Source organism: Suncus etruscus, chromosome X, assembly GCF_024139225.1.
Source record: "Suncus etruscus isolate mSunEtr1 chromosome X, mSunEtr1.pri.cur, whole genome shotgun sequence".
NCBI classification, from domain to species: domain Eukaryota; kingdom Metazoa; phylum Chordata; class Mammalia; order Eulipotyphla; family Soricidae; genus Suncus; species Suncus etruscus.
This window is the reverse complement of record NC_064868.1, coordinates 90,353,245-90,374,820: the sequence shown is the minus strand read 5'-3', so window position 1 is coordinate 90,374,820 and position 21,576 is coordinate 90,353,245. Positions and strand designations below refer to the sequence as shown.

Below are 21,576 nucleotides of genomic sequence, written 5' to 3'. Positions count from 1 at the left end.
TCAATTTGACTGGATCAGAAACTTCTTCCAAGTTATATTCATTTGTGTTCCACAATCACAGTGATAAAATTATAATTCAAGTTGCTGGAAAAAGGACCTGAGGCTTATATAGAGATGTGATGAAGCCCGTGTTCCTTTGACTTATCAGGCTATGCGAGAAACAAGAAAGATAGAAAGAGGTTTATGGAGAACATGTCTCCTCTCAAAAAAGACAAGGGTCAGATTAGAGGTAACAAGGGGCCTAGGCATCTGAGCTAGGAAAATCTTTGACTGAACTAATAAAATAAAAGACATTGAACCACATGGCTTAGGGTTTTATTCCATGTCTACCTCAACTTAGAGGCCTTGCTAAACTAAAATAAAGTTTTATTGGTGGTAGTTCAGCCTTACCATAAACCGTATGATCAAATGAGTGTGAGACAGGGAGAAATTCCTGCTATGTGTTCCAGTAGCATTCTGGGCAAAAAAATCAACTCTTTTCTGGCCATTTTTATCCCTTAATCATAGTTATATACAAAGCTATGTCTCCTACAAGTAAATATGTTAAAATCTACTACCTTAGACTGTGGAGTTAAAATGAAGTCATTAAGCTGACCCCTAATCCAGTATGACTAGGGCTTACATGGGTATAAGATAATCACCTGTCATCCCAGGTTGGACCAGAGCTCAGTCCTGACAACCATCTCAAGGAACCAAGACTACTGGCATCTTGGCTTTGGACTTAACCAATTCTAGACCTGGGAGATAATATATTTCTTTGGTCTCACCAGCCAGTCTAGATAATGCTTTGGCTAGACTAGCAAATGTATACCAATTAAATGCCTGATGCTTGGGGGTGGTCACCAAGTGTAGTGTCAGGTGAACTTGCCTGATATGGGCCTGAAAGGACATTAACCATGTAAACAGACATCTCTCTTCCTCTCAGGACAGGTCTCATGGCTGGTCTTCTGGCTCCTTGTTCCCTTGATTTTCTTGATTTAAAGAGGACATTCTGGGGCCGGGCGGTGGCGCTAGAGGTAAGGTGCCTGCCTTGCCTGCGCTAGCCTTGGATGGACCGCGGTTCGATCCCCCGGCGTCCCATATGGTCCCCCAAGCCAGGAGCAACTTCTGAGCATATAGCCAGGAGTAACTCCTGAGCGTCACCGGGTGTGGCCCAAAAACAAAAAAATAAAACAAACAAAAAAAAACAATAAAGAGGACATTCTTACTTGGGAAAGAGGATATGAGTAATTCTAGTCACCTACTGACCAAAGGCTAGCACAGAGAAGATAGCCTATGCTCCTGGGGACTTCAAGTCACTCTGGAAAATACCAAGCACTTCTTCTCTTCACCAAGATAATGGAGGAGAGCTTTGAGATGCAGGTCCTGGTCTCAGTCCTCCCTGATCTTAGAGGAAATTAATTTCCCAAAATTGGAGAAGGCTTCCCAAATCTGGGTGTATAAGAGCTGCAGCATGATAGGAATGGACAATGAGAAAGATAAAGAACTTTCCAGACAACATGAATCATACAAAGAAGATATAGCAATATGTAGTTAAGGAGTATGCTCAGAGAACAGAAGAGAGTCTTGGATGGCTGAGGCATAGGGATGTGGGGAAGGGATTTCACATCTTGGAAAGTTAAGTAGAAATCAAAATATTCGAATAAGAATGGCCATAAATATCTAGTATACTAGTATAACTCATTCTGAAAACAGGGGAGACTTGGGTATTCTCAATAGGAGGCCTAATTTTGCAGAAAGAGAGACCTTCCATGTCAAGAGCAATATACAGAATAGCCTGGATCAGTCAGACAGTAAGAGAAGGCTTATTTTAGCATCCATGTGAGACATGAACCCCAAAAGATGAATGGGGAGTAACATCTCAAAAGAGTGAAGAGTTTCTAACAGTACAGCTGGAGATATGGTGGGCCTCCTGCTTGATATCTTACCATGTCTAACCATGGCCATGGGGTTCCTGTGTCAGAGGAATTACATTCTTTTCACAAGCTCTACTGCTATGGTCAATGCAAGGGCTGAGTGTAGGGGATATGCATCACAGAAAAGGCTTGTGGATCAAAAATTTTCAGTAGGATATTAAACTTCAGTTATTACAACATCATAAAGAGATTTTGTGCCCAATCCAAGATATGAAGAATGAGACGTAGGGGAGACACCATTGTGAAAAGCAGCCAATATTCCCATACTAAACCTCAGAATCACTCCTGGATGTCAGATCCTGAGAGCAGAGTTCAACAAGAGTGCTAGCTCTCTGTGACTTACATAGCCATGTAGTAGGGAGGAGATTTTATCTACAGTGAACCAGCTCCATCTAGCAGCATTAATTATCCATGGCTTTGCATCTCTTTTGGTCTAGAAATTGAGGAAGAAATAACATCCAATTTTATAGGGTCAAAGAAAATTCCGCTTTCAGTATTACCCCTTTCTTCTCTCCAACGTGCCCCAGGATGAATATAAATAATGTGCTAAAAAGCCTTCAAAGCATAAGACCATATCCCCTGGTAAGATTCCCAAAGATAAAAAGGTTGTGTCTATGAGTTCTTCTTGCTTCCCTAGTGCACAAGTTCTGACATATAAATGTTCATTCCACAAATGAGAGATCTGACCAGTAAGAGACCTCAGGAATTTGCTTAGCAGAGTAGGCACAATCTTCCAAGACAAAGATCTACAGAGTGGTTAACTTGGACAGGTTGGTGGTAGACCTGTGAGTATAAATCAGACTACTTGACTCCTGAGCTAAGATCACTTGAACTGTTCTTCAGGTTAAACCTACAATCTAAGCAGTTTGACCATCTTGACAGAATTATCTTAGTCAAGTTAGTGACTCACTTATTTTCTTAGCCAAGCACACCCATTGCTCAACATTGGCCATGAAACTAGGCTAAATGGACTAGTTGTACCATTAGGTTTTTGACTATGGTTGGGAATTGAGATATTTTCATTTGGAATTGAGGGTTTTATGTCACAGTCAAATTTTCCATAAAATAACAACAATTTAATAATAAGTATAAGTGAGGTCCCGCTATGTATGTAGATCAGCAGTAGAATGCTTGTCCTGGGTTTGGCTCTTTGCACTGTAAAAATAAAAGAATAAGAGCCAGAGCAATAGTACAGTGGTTGGGCATTTGCCTTGCACTTGGCCATCACAGGATAGACCCTGATTCAATTCCTGGCATCCCATATGGGCACCTGAGCCAGCCAGGAACAATTTTTGAGCACAGAGTCAGGAGTAATCCCTGAGCACTGCCAGGTGTAAACCAATTTTTTTCAAGTGATATAAAATATTATTCCACCATGAACGGGAAGTAAAAAGAACTCCATTTTTTTTGGATTTTGGGCCACACCTGGTGATGCTCAGGTGGTTACTCCTGACTATGCACTGAGAAATCATTCCTGGCTTGGAGGACCATATGAAATGCTGGGGGATCAAACTGCAGCCTGTTCTGTATCAGCCATGTGCCAGGCAAATGCCTTACCACTGCACCATCACTCTGGCCCAAGAACTCTTATTTTATGCTTGATTTTTTTGTGAAATTAAAACAGTTCTAAAGTATACCTTAATTCATGAAAGTGAAGGTAGAATATATATATATATATATAAAGTCTATATATCCAGGTATGGAAAGAAGTGGTACAGTACTGTAATGCATCTGTTCCTTCTTCATATATAAATGGCCTGGTAGACACAAATGCTGACCAGAAGTTTGTACTGACCTATGTCAATGAATAGAATTTGGGCTGGAAATAAATGCTTCAGAACCTCTATAAAGAGGCATCCTGTAGTGATGGTCTTTTGTGATATGCTAAACATTATCTAAACCAGTGGTTTTCAGCTGTTATTCTGCATAAATTTCCTGCCACTTTGCAAATGTGTTATTATTGGTGCTTAACGGACAGTGGTTTGATGCCAGTCCATGAACGGGTGCTCTTCTGCAAGTGTAAAAGGTTGAAAACTACTGGTTTAAATAAACAGCCCTGGAACCATATAAATATGGAGAACAGAAAACAAACTAAAAACTCCCAGGAGAGTTGGTATATATTTTGCATTTTCAAAACAATTTAAAATGTTCCTTTAGGAAGACCAGAGAAGGCTCAGTGAGAAAAGTATCTGCCTTGTAAGAGTGACAACATGAATTTCATACTGGTACCAGCCTACATGCACTTAGCATGGTCATGGCATCACTGGTATTTGGAATAACCTAGTGGCACACTTACTGTAAGCTATGGTATACCACAACCAAGTCTTTGACCTTCCAGAGAGCACCACAATCAAAGTGTGAAAGCAATGCTATCAAGCATGTGAGACACTGAGCAATCATAGCAATATTAAGAGCAAAGGTAAGGAACCAGGAATTCACGTCAACACTGAGATTTGCAGTTATGTTAGTAGTAGTGTTTCAATAATACAAAGTTCCAACACCACACCCACTACCTGAATGCCAGCCTCCCTCTCCCCCATTGTCAGGAAGGAAAATTATTTTAAATATAAAAAATGTTCCTCTTCCATCTAAAACAAATGAATCAATCCCTGTGTCTTTTCCTACTAAAGACAGAAGATGTAGGTAGATACGAAGAATGGAAATTCTTGAGGCTCTCACTGTTCTTATCCAGCCTAGTTTTTGATATATAGTGCTTAAGAGTTTAGGATCTGGAGGGAAAAAAAACAAGATAAGGCAATTAGAACAAAAACGACACAGTAGGCAAACACTACTGGGTTCATCTTATGTGCTTAATTGACAGGTGACATCGCACTCAGACAATATTCTACACAGAGTTCCAGGTCCTTCAATAGAAGTATCACTAGTGTTGACCTTTGAAAAATTAGATCCCTAAAGATGAGAAAACTTTCAGATAGTCTAAATGATCCCTCAGAAAAGTATTCTTTTCATAAGAGCTAAGACTTGATATTACACACCTGCTAATACTTACCAAATTAATACATAAATCCATTTCTATTTCAACAAAACTCTAATAATGTATTCATGTATTAAATTTCTATTATCAATAGTATAGAATTTCAGGAATCTAACTTCACCACCTCTCTCTCTAAATCTAGAATGCTACCTGTAATCCCATGATACAGCCTTTTATTTCATACCAATATTTTAAATATCAAATAAAATGAGACTATAAAATATAGATACATTTATCTTCTTTTATGAAAATACATATTAAAAAGATCATGTGAATTTCAAAGATAGCCACAGGAGAAGGGTTTGTTTTGTTTTGTTTTGTTTTTGGGTCACACCCGGCAGCACTCAAGGGTTACTCCTGGCTCTCTGCTCAGAAATTGCTCCTGGTAGGCATGGGGAGACCATATGGGATGCCGGGATTTGAAGCACCGTCCTTCTGTATGTAAGGCAAATGCCTTACCTCCATGCTATCTCTCCGGTCCCAGGAGAAGATACTGTTAACAGATATAAGTTGAAAATATTCACATTAACAATATCTTAGTACGCCCTCAGACTACAACATCAGAGACAGGTAAAAAGTCAAAGGCAAGTGAAAAAAAAGGAAAAAAAATGGTCAAAACCTTGAAGAGGTACTACATGAGAGTGAGACCATTAAATGTTTTAAAAAGCCACTACATCCCTAGTTATTAGGGTAATAACGGCTCAATAAATTAATACCTATATCACACCATGTATATGGAAAATTATCAAAGTCCAATTTCAGGTATTGTGTTTGATTTTTGGTTTTGGGCCACACTTGGGGTGCTCAGGGCTTACTCCTCACTCTGTGCTCAGGAATTCACACCTGATGGTACTCAGGAGAGCATATGGGATTCTAGGAATTGAGCCCCAGTTGGCAGCATGCAATGCATGAACCTTACCTGCTGTACTATGGGTCTGGCCCTTGGGGTTTTATGTTAATGAACTCAATTCACACCACTTCTAGAAGTTTAAGTGCTGTAACACTTCCGAATTTCAACTAGCAGACAAGTGCTTAAATAACTGTTTAAAGTGAAATCTTGGTTCTCTGTAGACTTTATTCTTTTCTAAGTCAAGTACTAAATCCTAAACCAAGAGTCCTCAAACTTTTTAAACAGGAGACCAGCTCACTGTCCCTCAGACCTTTGGAGGGCCAGACTATAGTTTAAAAAAAACTATGTGCATAAAGAAAGACAATAAAAGGGAATAGACAATATCAAACAATGGCAAACACATGGCTTTGAATTGTAAAACTTATTAACAAATAAAGAGAGTGGAGAGAAAGAAAATCACATTGAAGTTGGCATAGGAGCACTGTGGAGAATAATGGTTACATTGGTGATGGTGGAATACAATATTTTGAACATCAGTACCATAAATTTTAATACTATTGTAACAACCTAAAATATAATAATAAAATATTTTAAAATAAAAAAAACTATGAACAAGTTCCTTCGCACACCATACATATCTTACTTTAAAGTAAAAAAAATGGGGACAAATACAGTATTTAAAATGAAGAACAACTATAGTTAAATCAACAAACTTAACATTTCAATGGAAACTATGAACCTGCTTTTGGCAGGCCCATAATTTGCTGACCCCCTGCTTGAGACTGAGAGGAGGAGTCAAGAGACAGAGAGGAGGGGAGTAAGAGAGTGTGGTGCACATCCCACACATGTGCACTGTGGGTCTGAGACAAGTCAGTGGGTAAGCAGGATAGGCAGTGGAGGCAAAAACACCCGGCATACCAGATAAACGTCCTCATTAGGCTCTGGGCCATAGTTTGAGGACTCCTGTCTTAAAAATTTTTCTATATGTATTGTATTAGCTGGGGCTCCTAAGTTTTCTCACATTGTGTGCTGTGTTTTCTTGGTCATTTAGTTCTAAAACACTTTTGTGATTCTTTCCCCATGTAATTTTTGACTCTGAGAAATCACCTGACTATGGGTTTATCTATGTGCCCTTCTCTATGGCTGCAACCCCTGTTGCTACTTGGATCTAAAGTTGAAACAATTTTCATCCTGAAGATTTTTAACTGTTTTCTACTGTCCCTTCTTCCTGACACTCAAGTTGGGTACCTGTAGGTGGATTGTTTAATGATATCCACAGGTTTCTGAGGCTTTACTTTTATTGTTCTTATTGTTTCCCAAGTCCTGTCTCTCTGTACTTCATTTCAAATACTTCTTACTGCTAAAATAATCCAGTTTTATATATGGTTTTCAAATCTATTTGGCACATCCTGTATTATCATTCAATAAATTTTCTCTCATAAATGTTTCCCTTTTACCTATTTTACTTTAGTCTTTTTATCCTGTCTTATCAGGCTGTTTACATCACTTGTAGAATTCTACAGGACTTTGTAAATAAAAACTAATTTCATCATTTCTAGAATTTCCTTCATGAATTGGTATTTCTCCTGATTCTAAACCAGATTTTTCTGCTTCTCTATGGAAACTGAACATTGTATGCTTTCTATTGTTTGGCGCTAGATTTTGTGGTAGTCCTTTCTTATTGTTGGATTTTGTGGATAAAGTTACCTGGAACCTAGCAAAATTCTTTTTTTCTTTTCTTTTTCTTTTTTTTTTGTTTTTTCGGGCCACACCTGTTTGATGCTCAGGGGTTACTCCTGGCTAAGTGCTCAGAAATTGTCCCTAGCTTGGGGGGACCATATGGGATGCCGGGGGATCGAACTGCGTTCCTTCCTTGGCTAGCGCTTGCAAGGCAGACACCTTACCTCTAGTGCCACCTCGCCGGCCCCAAAATTCTTTTGTTTTATCTTTGGAACCAGCTCAGGCTGGAGAAAGAATGGGATACTTATAAATTGATTGAAAGAATGGCAGAGTAGGAACTGAAATTCCTGCTTGTTCACTTAGGTGAGGGCTCATGCTTTATATTCCTCATAGACTCTCATTTCTACAACATCTGCAAACATACTCTCAGGTGGTATGGTACATACTTTAGTGGGCATCTAGCTTTTAGAGCAGGAGTCAACAAACAGTTTCAGTAAAGGACCACAAAACGAATATTTGACTTTTCATAAGATAGGCCAGTTCTGTGTCAAATACTTTTTTGTTGTAGGTCAGAAGCAGTCACAAGCACTATTTATTAAAGACAAGGACATGGATATATGCCAGCAACACTTTACATGGACAGGCAGTGGATTATATTTGGTATGTTAGCAATAGCTTGCCAATACATCTTTGAGTATCTTTGAGTTTAATTAAAATAACAATATTGTGGAAATTTTACTTTGTGAAAAAGAAATAGCATTTGTTAGTTCCATGATACCCAAGGTTTATATAATGTACTATAGTGAGTAAAATACAAGAATATTTCCCCTGGTAGGTGATAGAGTTGAAGTGGTGGTGTTGATGACAAGATTGTCTAAATGAAGACATGGCAGCAATAATAGTAAATTATTGGCTTTGGTCCACTTGTGTCCTTTGTGGGATCAAGTAGAGTATGATTATGTTGAACAAAGAAGGTATCAAGTCCATTTATGAGAAGATCAATAGCTTCCCACTGACAGTCATATGCCTTTTGGCAAGGTAGGGGCATTATAGGAACATCCAGAGATACGATGGAACTTTCAGATTTCAAAGATGAATTAAACAGACTTAAAATAGTTGGACTTTATGCTCAACCAAAGAGTAGGGGAGCCAAGTATTTTGATCTGAAGTGGTTAGAAAAATGATGGAATAAAAAGAATAATTCTGTTAAGAGAGCATGATTTATTCTAATGCTGCTTAGCATCAACATAAAGCAGACATGAGCAAGCAGCCTGAAAACAAGAAAAAAAGTATTTTTATAGAAGCAGTGATTAATAGTTATTTCCAAGGAAAATGTTTCCTAATGGGACTCTTTTCATACAAAATATTTTTCTCCACTTACAATGGCTATTACATATTTTAAATATGTCTTGTGAAGAAAATAATCTTTAGAGACAAGGAAAATCCTCAGTAGTATTTCTTCTTATTATTTTTCTTATTTATTCACAATCCTTACCAACAAAGTCAAACTAACAAGAAAAGTACAAAATACATTGAGTGTGTGCTTCAAGAATTTTGAATACAGTTTATCGATGTGGGTCTTCATTATTCTCAGAAAAGATGCAAAAAAGCTGCTTAAATTCAAGAATCTGCTGGTCTTGTGGCTGGTCTGGGGTGCCCTTGGGATGGGGGCAGGCTAAGTGCCCACATACATCCCACAGTCACCACCATGCCAACGTCTCAACTTCACTTATTCACAGCTAATATATCTAAAGACACAAAACAGAAACAACTTCAGGCATATAGCTTTTTGGGTTGAAACTCTTGTGTCTTCTCAAAGTGGGGGCAGTCTGCCCTCCAGCCCCCATACTTCAGAAAGTCCCAGCAGCCACAGCCACATACCTTAGCTGCCACCATGTAAATTCACTGCCAAGACCCACAGATCCTAGACTTTCTGGAGCATGAGGTCTTGTGTGTATACAAATTTCTCAATCCTGACACTCCAGTAGGAGTACACCAAATTAGATGGGAAAGTAGCATAGATGCCTCCTAAGTTCAACAAAACAAAAACAATACAGAAAGCTTAACTAGAACCAAAGATCTTAGTAATCCTTCAGAGAATGACTTCCTGTCCCCACTGTGAGATATAAAAATTTGCACACATTTTCTTTTATTGAAGTTTTTCAGAAATCCCATTACCACATAGTTATGACAAGCAATATAAAAGATATTATTTTGTGTCTGCCAAGGGGACAGGTTTAGGAATAGGTGTAGAACAGGTTACAATGGTGGAGGGACTGTTACAATGAGTCAAACTGGTGTTGGAACATTAAATACTAGAAACCACTGTATTATGAACAACTTTGTAAACTATGATGTTTAAATAAAGTAATTTTTAAAAGCTTCCATGGGTCTGAGTCACTTACTGCTTCTCAGGTTAAGGCTTTCCTGTGGCAAAAGCATTACCTTCTCTACATGGCCATCACCTTCCATGGCACAACATTTTCTTTTCTCATCAATCCTAAAAATCTGTGGCTCTGTTGTTGGAGCAAAGTAGACTATAAATATGATCTGTTCAGGGATCAGTCAGGAAACCAACTATACTTATGAGTCTCATGGGCCACTTTACCATTCACAAGACTAATAAAGTGTCAGGGTAAGAGGAGGTAGAAAGGATCAAAATCAGTTAACAAAGCATTCCAATCTGAGAGAATTTCCCTTCTAATGGTTAGCAGCATTGACTGGGCCCTAATTACATTCCTTCTCAGATTGTGGTTCTGGAGTTGTATTTATAGCAGCTACCACAAGTGGTACAGGGATTGTGAGTTAGGTAGGGTTACACCTAGTGATTTAGCCTTGATGGCTTAATGTTTGATTTTGATGATGTACAGAGGCCAGTAGGATGATGCCCAGGGGGTATTGATAAGGGTCAGGAGCCTGTAGGAAAGCGAAGTACCAGAGGTCAAACCCACGGCTCTACATGTACTTAGGATGTGCTCTAATTCTTGAACCATCTCTCTGGCCCCCAAAGTCTAGCATTTTGATTTCCTGGCAAGGTAAGTTTAGATCCATTTAGAAGAAATAGGACAAAGAGTGCACAAGTCTTCTAGAATCTTGGTCTTTTTCTACTCTATCTGTTGTTCTTGATCTCGCCTGATGACTTCTATTGTGAAATGAGTGACAGTGACATCTCAAAAATAAAAGAAAGATCACCAGAAAGTAGAGTCATGAGAAAGAGTAGTCAGGTCAAGGCAGGGAAGAGAAGCACCTGTCAGTGAGTCTCTGAACTTTCAGTTCTTTGTCTATCACATGTATCTCTAATCACAGACCACGCCACCTAGATTGGAAAGTAACATCCTAGAATGTGTGGGAAGAGCCTGGAAATCTCTGTCAGAGAGTCTTTAGGAGTTTTCTCTGAGGTGTATGTGAAAAGGAATTCTGAATAATAGTTCCCAAACAGGACATCATCGCAGAGCTCTCTGGAATGAAAACTGTTAGAGATGCCTCAGAAAAATGTTATCACACTGCCACAGGACCATTAGGTTGGAGAAAAGGCTCTATGGGTTGAAGGTCAGTTTCCCCTGCTTAAAAGTGAGCCTCTTTGGGGTGAATGCCATGTGATTATTTGCTGGGGACTGTGGGAGAGGCAGCCACAGAGCCAACCAATTCTCAAGTGAGCTTTCTCAAATTTTCAGTTCACCCTGCAACAGATGTGGAGCTGCAGACCATTGCAGTCTCTGAATTCACCAAGGCGACTCGTTACCTCCCATTCTTTCCCCTTTCATCCACTCTCCTTTCGTCAAAAGAGTGTACTCGGGCAGCAGCTGCTGCTCCCCTGGCTGCCAGGGCTGGAACATTGAGGCTGCCTGACAATTTCCAAATCCTGATCCTAAACTGAGGACAGCACCATGGCAACCCTGGAGTAGCAGGGCTGAGTATCTGGGGTAAACACCTTCTCCCAAATTGGTTTCTGGGGCTTGTTCACCCATGTTGGATTTATTACCCTCTCTAGCAGCTGTGACCTAGGGGAATGAAGAGCCCTTTTATTTGTAGTGTAAAGCAAGTTAATTTAAGAAGGGAAATCTATTTCCCATCTATCAAATTATGCATTTCAAAATGAAATGTTTTGCAATGACTCCCCCCGTGCCTTGGCTTATCTCTGCAAATCATCCATATTTCTTTTCTTTCTGCCTTTAACGCAGCTTAAAGCTGGCGTCTGCATCACACCTTCATTCTGAGAAGTAGAGCAGAGATGATAAGAAAAGATAGGTTTATTAATAATTGTGAGTGAGAACTCTGAAAAACAAAGGATCATTTTTACTTCGATTCACTGCATCGAGCCAGAAAGATATGACAATGGGTAGCATGCCTGCCCAATATTGCTATGTGTGGCACAAAATAAAACAACAAAATTCCACTGTATTGAGACCAAGCTTCCTGTGAAGACTGGCACATGCTGGCATCATCTGTTTGATGGCATCTATACTCAGTGTCACTTGATGAAGTATGCACTAAGTACGTAGCAAAGATGAAAACAAAACACTATATTTCTATAAACCTAGAAGCCTGAGTAGTCATAGAAGATGCCAGTTTGCCATTTGAGTAATCAGAAAATAGGAAGCAGGGAATGTGAATTCTGAGTAGTTACTGTTTGCCAACCTCTATGCTAGATTCACGCTGATTTCTATCTATCCAATCTTATCTGTTACTATTTCTGTTTGCATGTGTTGGTCTTTCTGGCTATTATTTCTCCTCATAGTTCTAGAAATAAGATGTTATTAGCTTGCTTTAAAAGTAATTTAAATCTCAGAAGATGGTTCAATGGCTTAGGGTGCATCCAAGAACATGGTAGATGAATTCAACCTCCAGTACTGCTACATACACCAGGTAATCACGATAGTCCCGCAATTTGTAATAATCAACTAGAAGGAACTGAAAGACAGCTTTGTAAATTAACACAAGGCCCCAAGTTTAAACCCTGCATGATCACAACTTCAAATACTCACAGTCTGACATCTCTGCTATTCAGTGGTCTCTAGGGTGAATGGACTCAGAAGATGGTTCAGTGACTTAGAAAGCACCCAGCACAATCCTGAGATTCTGAGCTTAAACTATGCTGGTGATGTGCATGTCCTATCCCCAAGGTCCCTCATAAGAGAAGGATAATAAATATAATTGAACAAAAATAAGGAATAGTGAAGTGAGTATAGAGATGACATGTTTTTGTGGTCATACAGGCAATATGAGTTTGATTAGCATTCAATCCTTTTCTCTAATTCCAAGACTGAAATTTTCACCATATTGCATTAATATCTAATACCAGAATTTCCTATATTTGCATTGCCAATGATAAATCTCAGTATTTCATCCATAGAAGGTATGGAATCTATCAGTGAGCCACCTTCTCAGTACCCCAAATATGGTTCTTTAGAGCTGGGTCAAGAAAATACATGATGATTCTGGGCTATCCTATACCTAACACAATTATTTCAAAGACTGTTATAGTCACGTAAAAATGACTCAGTCACCAAGGTAAATAGCCTCCCACTGACTAAAGCCAGCCTAAAATGAACAAAAAGCAACGTATCTGGCACATCAAGTGTTTAAAGTCATGCATTCATTATTATGTACTTTGAAATATAATTAGTCATTGATCTCATTAACTGAAACTAGTGAACTTGCTCATTATTTTAAATAAGGTATTCATCTTGCCTTTTTGTAAAAGCTACCATTGCAGGTAACCATACACTAAATATGCAAAATATTACAACTAACACATAAACAAGAAATAAGAGACTATCATTTTTTAACCAGTTAATGAATGAATTAATCTATACTTGATAATCATGACTGCGAACAAAAAGATAAAAACCATCTGAAATCCTGTAACTCCTTTTTTTCCTTACCAGTTTTTATTTAGGTACCACAATTTAGAATACTGTTAATAATAGTTTCAGGCAGGCATGCAACATTTCAATTCAACACCCAGCACCACTATCAGTATAGCGATTTACATTACTGTTAATGGCAGGACATTATTCACAAAGAGTTCCAGCACCACAACCTCCACCAAAATATTTGTTACCCCTATTATGACTAACTTCAATCAGCTTGATCTTTTTCAGATCCATCCACTTAGCAGAAAATTGGCTAATTTAATTTTTGTTTATAGCCAGGTAGTGATCCATTGTGTGTAGGTGCCATAGTTTCATTATCTAGTCATCTGCTCTTGAGCATGGATTGTTTATAGATTTTAGCTATTGCAAATCAAGTTGCAATGAACATAGGAGCACAAAGTCTTTTCTGAATAAAGTTTTTAGGGAGTTGGGGTTAGATGCTCAGAAGTAGAATTGCTCGGTTATGTAGAATTTCAAATTCTCTGAGTTATTTGTAAGAAGCATTCATGTTGTTTTCCAAAATGGTAGGACAAGTTTACATTCCTACCAGAAATGAATTATTCCTTTCTCCTCCCACCCCCCATTTCACAATAACACTGACAACTGGTGACTTTTTCTTCCAGCAATGCTCAGGGCACTGCATTCAGGATATATCCCTGGGGGAGGGGGTTTGGGGAGACCATATGGGATGCCAGGGATTGAACCCCAGGTGGCCATGTGTGAGGCAAACATCCTTCACACTGTACTATCTTTCTGACTTTCAACTGGTGGCTCTTAATAAGAACGAGCTCAAAATTATGGATGAAATTGTCCGACCAATATCAAAACAAGAAGCAAAAACGATTAAACTGGAAATTTAATCCTGTAAAACCAACTACTAATTTAGAGCAAACACAGGTCCAAGGTAATTAGTGCATATACACATTAAACTTAACTGTGATACTATAATAATCAAAATCTTGAGTATGGAAAGTCTACAGGTAAATCAATCCATTTTCTTCTAGAAACAAATTGCAAGAATAAAAATAAGTGAGGTGGGACCTGTAGATTGAAGTAAACAAAGGTTGTAGCAATTACAGTGACAAGCCCTTATTTACAGCTTTATTGGAACAAACAAAATTACATTTATCTTCAGCATAAGATCATTGAAAATTGAACCACTACCTGGCCATTTGTTTATTTTACTGGTTTTGTCTATTTTGAGATGCTATTTGGATGGCATTTTTCTAGATTTTTAAAAATTACTTTATTTAAACATCATGGTTTACAAAATTGTTCATAATACAGATGTTTTTAGTTCAAAATTACAAAGTTGTTCAGATTGAGTTTTAGACATACGATGTCCAACATCATACACAAGTGCATATTTTCCATCACCAATGTCCCCAGTTTCCCTTTTGCCCTTTCCCCAGTCTGCCTCTGAGACAGACATTTTCTTCTCTCTCTTATTCTTTCTCTCTCTTTCTTTTTTCTTTTTAGATGCTGTGGTTTGCCAAATTGTTACTGAAGGAGTTTTATGTGTATCACTTTATCTCCTTTCAGCACCCAGTTATTGCCCAGACTATCATTTCCAACTAATGTCGTCATAGTGGTCCCTTCTCTAATCAAACTTTACTCCAGCACTATTTAAGTAAACCCAAATTCTTTATAAATTTATACAGTAGTTTACAGATGAAATTGTTCAATACTTGCAATTTGTCTCAAGATATTACATAATGCATATATAATGTAGATAAGACAACAGTGCTCATTTTAGTGATCACTTTTCATACTAAACAGATAAGCCCAAACCCAGTAAAGATGATTGCTGCAGAGAAGTAGGATACAAAGACTAGGAGAAAAATGAAATATCTCTAGAATATCTCTTGATATGTGATTTTGATTTTGCAACTATGTCCAGTTTTACATAAGTGAAAAGTAATTTTATAACTTTAAAAGGGGAAAATAAAAATAATTCCTAAAGCTGAGAAAAATAAAGCAAATGATTCACAGTGGGTATCATCTTGTTAACATGATCATAACTCAGAAAGAAAATACTTTAAGTGATTTTCAAATTCAATACTTTTACTGCCTCCCTGGTAGTACTCATTTTAAGGGCAAAAGAAAGCAGCAAAGAACTCTTATATCTGCATTGTGTAATCTTAGTGGTAGCTTTGAAATTGTTCCTTTGAAGCTGATATAGATAGAATATAGGGTCATGCAAGTAATTATGTTAATGCCATTAGAAAGCAAGGTGTTCAGAGTGAGAGAAATGAGATAAAGTTACAAAATCAAAAATGGTAAATAAAAAAGCCTGCTACTCTTCAATCCAACTTTGAAATATCAATAGGAAAGTCATAATTTTCTCTTTCTTAAAAACATGTGCTTTCTAGCTCTTTCACTGAAGAGAAACAACTGACAAGCAAGCGGCAGTGAGGAAGCTGAATAACATTTCCCATCAAGAAGATCTAGAGCTCCTTGGAAAATGCTTAAGTCCAGGTCCAGATTTGGAATTCTACAATATGAGCTTGAAACATCTCATCAAGCCAAAAATCAAGAAATCTATCATGACAAAAAGAAAAAGAAGCCAACTTCAAAGGACCCCCACTGGCCTAAGATGAGACAATTTTAGCAACAAAATGAATAATGACTACAATGGATCAAAACACATTAAATATATAAAAATCTATGTGTGCATAACAATACTTAAAAGATTTGATTGGTCACCATCAGAAGTTGCTAGGATACCAACTCATTCTGAAAATTGATGTTTTTAAAGGGAAGGTACCAAAGATTTATCGTGCCATTTTTGGTCTACACTGTGATTCAACGTAACTACACAATAAAATTATCCTTTAGAGAAAAGCCCTTATAATGAATGTAAAGAGAATAACATCATTAGAAAAGTACCATATTTACAATTATAAATGAGAGAGTGGAACTAAGCTGTAATTATCAATATATCATTGATTAAGAGAAAGGGTGATGGGGACTTTTATAATGAAGGGCTCAAAGTGACACTATCTGAACCCAGTCATCATCCTTAATAGCACTAAAAGTGGAGAAACCAGACATCATTTCCCCCATGTAGCAAAGTATTATAAAGTATAAACTAATGACTATAAAGTACTCTGACCACCCAATTTCAACATGAATCTAAGCATAGTTCTAGACATAACTATCAGTTTATAGGAAGTGCCTGAGATAGAGAAATAAATTAAAGAACAGCATGAAAGAAATTATCCAATAAATTGAGAATGTTCAACAAATAACATAGTTTATCCAACAACTCAATCATCTCAATAGTGATGAAATACTTTTGAGAAAAAATCAAATGTAATGTGCAAACCTTGCTGGGATTCTTTGTTAAAATAAATCAGCTAAAATGGCATCTTTGAAAAAATTAAGGAAATTGAAATCTGGATTGTGTATTAAGAGATATTAATTATTTTTTATCTCATTAGCAATAACAATTACTGAATAAAATATAAATATATATGTAATATAGTGACATATTTATGTATGTTTGTTTATACATGTGTTTATGAGTTCCAAAGTTTGAAAGCCCTTAACTGCTAATAAAAAGAAATATAAAGACTAGAGTTTCACTTTGGGGGGGAAATGTAACAATTTTTTTATTAAATATATTTTTATTTAAGTAACATGATCATATTTGGGTTACAGGCATAACCAGAACACCCCTCTTCACCAGTGCAACATTACCCCCTCCCCCGTTCCCATCCCCTGCCTGTATTCGAGACAGGCATTCTACTACAGTAATTTGTTTTTAAGTTCAGTAAGTTGTATTTTTTCCTTAAAGGATAAGAGTAAAAAAATATAGTAAAGGTGTGATAGTGGCAATCGCCAATGTTTGCATAGGTCCAGAAAAATGGAGAAAATGGAAAAAAAAATCCTTGACCTGATTACAAAAAGGCCTCACCCCAGAAGTTTATTGGCATAAGACAGACTCTGGGTTCCAGGCATACCAGTCTATCCAACTCCAGTCATTCTCAAGGTCCCAGTGAAATTTTTTCACTTTAGCTATAGTTGGTATCAGACTTTTATATTTAAAGACTCTGGATTCTGTGCATTTCTTTCATCGATGTCAGGCTGATGTGGAGCATCCTCTAGTTTCAGCATATCATTAAATGCAGAGCGATCTGCTCTGCATGCAGACTGTTGCTGAGTCACCTGGGTGTTGGGAGTACTCTTTGGAGTAAGTCAATGCCAAAGCAGTGGTAGGTCTTCTCTGGTAGAGGCTTGGATCCTGGGAATGTTAAAGACAATTGTGGTTGTTTCCATACTTCAGGTGTGTGTGGGCGATGCCCATTTTTCTGAGGCCTGAGCCAAATCATTATGCCAATGTTCAGGGTAAAAGGCCTAATTACATTACCAAATTTGTGTTCCCATCTCTATTAGATAGGGAAATGTAATAATTTTAATTTTTAACTATTTTAAATGCTTTGGTTCTGGACCATACTGGCTATGCTCAGGGCTTATTCCTGGCCCTGTGCTCAGGAATTACTCAGAGATCTATGCTCAGGGTAGCATATGAGATGCCAGGAATTGAATTTTGATCAGCCACATGCAAGGCTTTCTTTCTATATGATCAATCCAGGACAGATGAAAATTTTTAGACATGAAACTCAAATATAGGTCGTAGCAGGAGGGTGAAGAATCAGATGTGAGGTTTAAGAGCTGTAGTGATATTTGGATGTTGTTAAAATAGATCCATTTAACAGAAAAGCCAAGGGGCAGGGTGCAAACTGGAGAAAAGAAACAGTTATATGTTAGAGAAAATAGGACTTTGAATGGTGAACTTAATATACTATAGATAAATAATTGATTTTTTCACTGTTTAAGGAATTTTTATTAAAGCAAGAATTTTATAATCCAAATTACGTTTCCTTGCTCAGTATTCAAGTTTGTTTATAACAAAATTGACATTCTGAGCTATTCCACAGTAAAGAATTACAAAATTAAAGAAAGGAATGCTTTAAATTTTTGTACTTTGCTGAAAATTATTTTCTCCAGGGTCTATAAAACATTAATTTGTTTTTATATTTTACTATATTTGTGGGATTTTGGTTGTTTTTAAATCAGAAGTAATCTAGGCCTGGCGTTTGCAAGACTGGCATTTGCTCAATACATAAGGTTCAAAGTTTCCTTTTTTGTTTATTTTCTATTTTGCAATGTTTTTTTCATAATATTTAAGTTTTTCGATGTTTAGATATTTTTCTTCGGTGAAGCACGAGTTTCTGTTTGTGGTCCCTGATCAATTTAGACAGTTGGAACACCAGTGGCACTGTTCACTACTTTCTGGGCAGCCTCTTTCGCTTGGTGGGCTAGTAGTACAGCTACAGCTTCATCAACTTTAGAACGGAGAGACTCTGGAGACTCAAGCATATGAAGAAGTTCTGAATTGTCAATCTCCAATAACATGCCAGTGATTTTACCAGCAAGAGTAGGGTGCATGGCCTGAATGAGAGGAAAGAGCCTTTCACCCAACATTTGCTTTTGCTCTTGAGGAGGGCAGATGCCAACATGAAAGCAGTCAAAGGCTCCTGACCTTGTACACGGACAGCAGGCTGCTGCATGGTGACCTGCGGCTGCGCGTTGAGATGCTGCTGAGGGTTGTGCATGCCTGCAGCATGCTTATACTGAGGGACAGTGTTAACAGCAGGAGTGGCAGCGCGGCTGCGGCAGCAGGACATGGGCCCATGGTCTGTGTTGATGTGTTAGCAACACGTTGCGAGGACATGACTTGCGGAAACTGGGAAGAAGCTGGTTTCATTGTACTAAATGGTGGTCTAGGAGTGGCTGCGCGGATAGCACCGGGCATGTTCTGGAATGGATGAGGTCTGGCACCCTGAGCAGTCCAGCGTGGAATTGGTCTTAGTTGAGCAATTTGGCTAGGAGGATAGTACGCAGCTCGGCTCTAGGTCTGTGGGATAGCTGCCATGAAGTAACCTGAAGGAGGAGCTGGCTGGTACGGGTTCATGACGGGGTTGGGCACTGCTCGCACAGTTGCCATTCTCTGCATATACTGGTTAGTAAGGTGGGCCTGGCGCTCTTCTTTGCGCTGAGCTAAAGCTACATACAATGGCTTGGTGGCCACAATCCTACCATTCATTTCTGTGACTGCTTTAGTGGCTTCTTCTGGGGATGAGAAACATACAAAACCAAACCCTTTACTGTGACTACCCTCCATCATCACCTTTGCACTAGTGATTGTACCAAATGGAGAAAACTCTTTTCGAAGACGTTCATCATCAATGCCATCATCAAGATTTTTCACATAAAGGTATCTGGTACCTGGTATCTGGTGATCTGATCTTGCTTCATCTGTTCAAATTTGCACTTAAGTTCTGTCTGGCGCTCCACTTTTTTCTGAGCCCGACCAACATAAATCTGTTTGCCACTGAGCTCCTTTCCATTCATCTCATCCACAGCCTTCTGGGCATCTTCATGCCTTTCGAAGCTTACAAATCCAAAACCTTTGGATTTTCCATTTTCATCCGTCATTACTTTCACACTTAAGGCAGGTCCAAACTTGCCAAAGAGTTCCTTAAGGCGCTCATAATCCGTCTTCTCCAAAATTCTTGATGTAAACATTGGTGAATTCTTTTGCCCTTGCTCCAAGTTCTGCTTCTCGTTCCTTCTGAGACTTAAATCGTCCAACAAATACTTTGCGATCATTCAGCAGCATCCCATTCATTTTCTCAATAGCTCATTCTGCTGCTTCCTGTGTCTCGAAATGTACAAATCCATAACCCTTGGAGCCATTCTCATCACAAACCACCTTACATGAAAGGATGTTGCTGAAAGCAGAAAATGTGTCATACTGTGCTTTGTTATTAATGGATTTATTCAAATGTTTAATGAATATGTTGCCCACTCCACTTTTGCGAAGGGATGGATCCTGCTGCGACCACATGATGCGGACAGGCTTGCCCTTAATAACATCAAAATTCATGGTGTCCAAAGCACGCTCCGCGTTGGCTGGCTGCTGGAAGTTGACATAGGTGTAGCCAAGCGAGCAGCAGGTGATCATGTCCCTGCAGACGCGGATGGAGAGGATGGGCCCAGCCGGGCTGAGCTTCTCGTACAGCATGGCCTCCGTCACGTCGGGGTGCAGGTTGCCCACGTACAGCGAGGCCATCGGGTAGCTGGGCGCACTGGGGTTCATCAGCAGGCCGGGACCTTCCTTCCTTGGTATCGGGCGGGCCTGGGCAAGGGCAGGCGTGGGGCGAGCGCGAGACACAACACACCCGGCGCTGGGTGGGCTGCAGACAGCGGAGGGTCGGAGCGCGGCGGAATGGCGGTGCTGGGCTGGGCCGGGCGCGGGGCAGGCCTCGGCTCGGGCTTCCTGGCGTGGAGCGGGCTCCAGCTTCTGGGCGCTGCTGCATGCGGGCCAGCGGGTCGTTTGGTCTCGGCGGCTTCACCGGGCAGTTTGTAGAAAACAGAAAAAATGAAAATAAAAAAGGAATAAAAAGTCTCCGGCGGGGAGGAGACGCGGATTTTCTGTAAAAAGTTTTTTTAGGGTTTTTCGAAGCTTTTGAGATTTTTTTTTAAATAAGAAATGTGTGTACTGGGCCCGGAGCACACACTCCGCACTCTCCGCACAAACCACCGGGGAGAAGGGGAATAATTGATTTTTTAAGACTGCGTATCCAAAACTTATGTAATGCTAAAGTGGAATATGGCTTCAAGCACATTTTAAAATTTGCCCCAAATAATAAAAACTCATGATTCAACCTATTTCACTGGGAAAAGAAAAGACAAGGCCACGTCTAAACATCATATAGTATTTACATCATGATGTATGTTCATAGTGGAAATCAAAGAGGGGAAAGTGAGGAGACAAGAGGGCAAAAGACTAAACAATAAAATAAGGAACTAAGGAGTACAGTTTGTTCTCACGAAGGCAAAAAGGACAGAATTTTTACGAAAGGAGAGGTAGCAACATTCAATACTGGATCAAGACTGAGGAGGAAGAAGACTTAGCAAATAGAACTACCCCAGTCCTAGCATGGATGTGAATGAACTTCAAGTTGGCAATAGTCTTACGAGTAATAATATATCTAAGAAACACATTCATTTGTCTCCATATGTTGCTTTATTCATCCCTTCTCTCTCTCACCCACTCATTTAACCAACATTCACTGACACCCTTCTTCAAGGCACTTCTCCTGTCATGTTCTGCAGATTTTGAGATAAATACAATATTTGCCCTCAGAAGCTCACAGCATAATGAGGAACACAGACCAGGAACAATAC

The 21,576-nt window shown here is 38.9% G+C and overlaps 1 long non-coding RNA gene and 1 pseudogene across 1 annotated transcript in view; both read right to left on the bottom strand.

The window, feature by feature from the left end:
* Positions 1 to 21,576, bottom strand: part of LOC125999491 (uncharacterized) — a 91,059-nt gene that overhangs the window by 17,333 nt on the left and 52,150 nt on the right. The window contains exon 2 of the long non-coding RNA XR_007492106.1: positions 2,260 to 2,349. This is a non-coding gene — a long non-coding RNA (uncharacterized LOC125999491). The remainder of the gene's footprint in view (positions 1 to 2,259; positions 2,350 to 21,576) is intronic.
* On the bottom strand, positions 18,470 to 20,485 carry LOC125999434 (polyadenylate-binding protein 1-like; annotated as a pseudogene).